The sequence below is a fragment of the Fukomys damarensis genome, unplaced genomic scaffold, assembly GCF_012274545.1.
Source record: "Fukomys damarensis isolate Sample0158 unplaced genomic scaffold, DMR_v1.0_HiC HiC_scaffold_32, whole genome shotgun sequence".
Classification (NCBI taxonomy): domain Eukaryota; kingdom Metazoa; phylum Chordata; class Mammalia; order Rodentia; family Bathyergidae; genus Fukomys; species Fukomys damarensis.
The window spans coordinates 8974470-8979511 of record NW_022900944.1 but is presented as its reverse complement, the minus strand read 5'-3'; the positions used below and the strand labels follow the sequence as shown (position 1 = coordinate 8979511).

The 5042-nt window shown below is 39.2% G+C and overlaps 1 pseudogene; it reads left to right on the top strand.

Annotated features, from left to right (window-relative positions):
* The window catches only part of LOC104852732, a 7929-nt pseudogene extending 7089 nt beyond the window's left edge, over positions 1-840 (top strand).
* The last annotated feature ends 4202 nt before the right edge of the window (positions 841-5042 follow it).

Here is a 5042-nt window from a genome sequence, read left to right as displayed (position 1 = left end):
TAAAAAAAAAAAAAAAAAAAAAAAAAAAAAAAGAAAAGAATGCCTAAGGGATAGCAAGGACAAAAAAGACAGAGCAGTAACAAAGTTTCCAGAAGATGCCAGTGAGGGAAGGGCCCACCAGAGAATGCCTTTAAGAAGCCCATGCCTCCCATGTGAACAAGGAAGACAGTCTTCCTCCTCCGAAGGTGGTAAACCCACTGATTGGCTCCTTGGGTGAATACGGAGGACACAGTGGTTAAGAAGACGAGGAAGAGGAGCAGACTGCTCCATTACAGCCTGGGACAGCACAGCCCCAGCAGCAGGAGGAGCTGGCTAAGGAGAATGAAGAAAACCCACTGACTGGCATAACCTGGCTTGTCTGCTCTGCAGAAGGCCGTTTCCCAATGAAGAAGTTCTCATCAAACATCAGCAACTGTCAGACCTGCACAAGCCAAACCTGGAAATCTGCCAGAAGATAAAACAGCCTGAGCAGAAGCTAGCCTATCTGGAGAGGAGAGAACGAGGGAAGGTTTAAAGAAAGAGGAAATGATCTTTTGGCTCTCCGGAAAGGAAACGTATCAAGTACTCCAGGGAAACTGACAGCAGTCATAAGCCTGTTGATAAAGAAGACATCAACACTAGCAGCAAAGGAGGCTGTGTCCAGCAGCCCACTGGCTGGAGGAGAGGGGCAGGCTTGGGATATGGCCATCCTGGACTGGGTTCACCAGAGGAGACTGAAGGCCTGATGGGGGCGGGCGCTGGTGTGGGGTCCCGGGAAGAACCGGCAGGAGACAGCGCAATGAGACTTACCCAGAGGGTGTTCAAAGAGTCATGTTTAGTCCGTATGAAGAACCTGATTAAGAAGGGAGACAAGCCCCGCAGGACACAACCTCCTCTGTTTTGTGTGTCTGTCTCTCCTTCCGTTTTCTTACTGTTCTTGCTGCTGGAACTATTTAAATAAACTTTTTTTCAGTGTGAAAAAAACAAGAAATATATAACAAATAATTGTCTTTAAACTTTCCCCGAATTGCAAGAAAATCTTTGGCTTCCTGACTGTTTTTGTTTGTTTCTTTGTTTTTTGTTTGGTTTGGTTTGGTTTTTTTGTCACTAATTCTGAAGGACTGCATTTTATAAAAAGTCTCACAAAGCTTACGGGAAGAATTATGCTTAAATTCCTGAAAGGTGTTATTTTTAGAACAAATTGTAGTTTTGGTGTCATATGTCTTTAAGATTGAAAACTGTTAATATTAGAAAAAGAAAATTTCATTATTTACCTAGTACATTTGATAATTTAAGCTCAAATAATTTATCAGATAATGAATTCAATTTACTTATTAAATAATATATTGCCCAACATCTTTAATACTATTAAATGTTCACACTTTTCCTATGATAATAATTTTTAAAGGTCTTATCTAGTGGTCATATAAAGTGTATTTTGTGAATTTTCATTTATTTATTTAGCATACAAGAATTCATATCCGGTTGTCCCTCCATATCTGTGGGGGATTGTTTTCAAGGCACACTCAAACACCAAGCTTTGTAGATGCTCGAGTTCTTTATACAAAATGATGCAATATTTGCATGGAACCCACATCCTCCGGTGGACTTTAAATCATATCTGGGCATGTAATACCTAATACAGTGCTGTGTAGATAATTGTTAAACTGTATTGTTTTTGGGATCATGACAAGAAAAGATATGGTCTGTACCTGTTCAGTGCAGAGCTAATATTTTTCAAATTCTTTGTCCTGTAGTTAACTAAGTCCGTGTGTTAGGGATTGGATAAAAATGTCCCCTCAAATACTTCTGGAATGTAGTAGATCATGGGAGCAGCAACCTCATTACGGGTTAATCCAGTGGTGAGTTCAAAGCAGATTGTGCTGTTAGAAGATGGGCTGGATTGGAGGGTCATAACCTGGAAGGGTACATCTGTCACTAGCCCCTTCCCCTTCCTACCTCAGGAGTGCGTGCTCTGTCTCTCTCTCTCTCTTTCTCTCTCTCTCTGTCTGTCTCTCCTCGCCCCTCTCTCCTCCTCTCTCTCTTCGTCCTGGCTGCCATGAAATGAACAGTGTTTCTCTCCCATGCCTTGGAGCCAGCCCAGTCACGACTGAAATCACTGAGATTGTGAGCTACAATAAATATCTCTTTCTTTAAGTTGTTTATATCAGCTATTTTTTCCCAGCAATGTAAAGAATACTGATATACCATGGATATGAAATCCACAGATACAGACAGGTGACTGTATTTACCTTGGTAGAATTGATGAAAACAAAACATACAATTAGCAAATATCTCCTGTTATTTTATATTTGCATGTTATGATAATATTTGAAATAAATGTTTAAAATCTATGGATTAATTTCTTTTACATTTGTACATCTGTACCTTTTTATTTTCAAAATAGTTATCTTTTTAGTTCTTCTGCCTCATTTTTAATATGGGCCTTTAAATAGTGCACTTTTGTTTTTAATTTATCACGACCACAAATTGCAGTTGCCTGGACTCCCGTTGGAGCCTGAATGGATGGCTGAGCCTCGTTATCCTCGGCACCCCACTGGTACTCAATATGGCCCCATCAGACAGCACCCTAGGGAGGCGTCTGCGGGTCTCAATGCCATCCATAGCTTAATGGTGTCATTCGAATCTGGGAATGAAGCTGTCTACAGACAATGCCTTTTCCTTTCAGTCACATCACTTTCTCCTTTATGAGTTAATTAATAAAATTTACATGTTAAATTAGCACTTGGAGAAACCTTAAAAGCCTTGGTATTTTGATTCTGTGTGAATAAGGATACCGGGAGTAATGAAAATCTTGAGTATGTTCAGGAACACCCACAGATGTCAAATATATTTTTGAGGTTTAAAAACATTTACTATTCATTATTGAAAATGTTAAATGTGAATTAAATATAAATTATTAATTGCTTAAAATTGTCTCCAGATTGAAAAGTAAATGTTTACCTCCCCGTTTTAAATGATAATCCCTATGGCTGAGAGGGCAATATTTTTGTTACCTCTCTGTTTAAAACAATCTTTACCATCAGTTATACAGCATATATAGTTTCTTCACTGATGGAGGTGATATTTCAAGTAGACAAATTTTAGCAAAAATAATTATGCCGGTGCTCTGTTCAGTTCCCATACAAATTATTTGGAAAAAATTTAGTCAGTAACCCAAACTCTACCAGAGCCGTGCACTTCTCAAATACATCCCATTAGACCTGTTGGCAGCTAGAAAAGATAAAGATAATTCCTAATAGTCCACCAACACCACACAAGCAGAAATTCAGGCCCTGAAGGCACATGTCGTGACAGTAACATATAATCATGTGCATAAGTGGGAGAATATTCTTATTGTCAAATTAGTTGCAGTTAAGTTATTCACAATTGAGAATCAAATGAAATGCTTAAATGTATCGAGTCCTTGAAGTGAAAGACAATTACAGCCAGATTTGTGGCTGTTCTAAAATAAAGCTAGTTAGAAAGCTAACTGGATGTCCTACTGATACAAGTCTGACTAATGTTTCACTTTAAATTGGGAAGCAACATTTATCTTCAGCTCTTTATTTGTCTGACAGCTTGCCCATATCCATTAAGTAGCGAGGAGGGAAGGGAGAAGCACTATGTGGGTGTATGACAAGATACTGAGATTGATTTGTAGCTTGTGTAATTCCTGGATGCTGTTATGTGTTTTGGTGTAGAGATGGATCTGTAACTGCTAATAACTGCTGACTGATACTACCCCCAGGGTCATTTACTTCACCCAAGCATCTTCAGACCTGACAGTCTGAGGATAAACATGATTTCCTTCCATTGCACGTTCCATCTGCTGGGCCTAAGCCTCCACGCACAGTGTCCCAAGTGATTTATTGAACTCTCCAAGGCTATCTCACATGTACTCAAGAACAAATGTGTGCACATTTATCTGCTTGGCTTTCTTTTTGAAATCTGCTATCTTAAAGTTTCTACGGGACAAATCATGCCACACCTTCGTTTGCCAGTGACCTTGTCTCTGGAGTCTGGAATATCCCGATTACCTCCATCAAAAGAGCACCCTCAGCAATGCACCCTCTTACTCTGAAATCACATCTAATCCTGCAGGCAACAGTTTCTCAACTCTCTGCACCGTAATTCTGCTCTTTACAGATACCCCACCTCCACTGTTTTTCCATGAAAACCATCATAAAATAGAACCACGAACATGAAGAAGGCACACCAATTAACAGTCATCATTGGGCCAGACAACCCAGCTTAAGTAAAGTTTCTAAAGGAGAGTCACGATGAGATGAGGTCAGAAGAATCAGAAGGGTGCAGGCACGTGACGTGAAAGAAGTGGCAGGAGTGGGGTTGTTAGGGTTGGGGTGGATGCACCCAAGGCAGAACGAACTCCAAGGCTGTGAGGATCTGAAGATCTGGTGTTCCTCATGGCACAAAAGTACCTAGAATATAGCGAGCATGCGAAGAAATGAAAAGGTGGCCATGGAACAAAGTATTTCGGATCTTACTAGTAAAAAATTGGATTTTTATTTATAGGCTTATGAGTTTTATAAGAGTGGGACTAAGATTGCGCTGTCATGATTTATAGCCAAAAAGGTGCCAGAAATAAACAAACATAAAAAAGAGTTAAGAACAGCAATAATGAGACTGTGCTGATGATTTTGTTCACAAATTGTACGTGCATTTCCATTTCAATAATGGGAAATTTCATTACTCTAAATTTTTATATAAATGTGGATGTGCAAGATTTATGAAAATAGAGAGTTATTGGAAAGCATTGCTAAACATGTTTATTTATTTTATGGTTGCGGTTTACTAATGGGAAACATCTCAGTACCCATCAAATTAGCACAGAAACATATTTATTTTCTTAGATGTTGTGAGAAGAAATTGTTTGATAATGTACATGAGGGACTTTCAAGTAACTCCAAAAGTAGAAAGATGGGTAACTTGTAGGTCTTCGTAGCTTCCAAGTCCTCACGCAGAAGTGAAATGCGCTCAGATTCAGTGAAGTTCTCAAAAATGTTTGCTTTTATTGATTTCGTCAAGGAACAAAGAGTCTT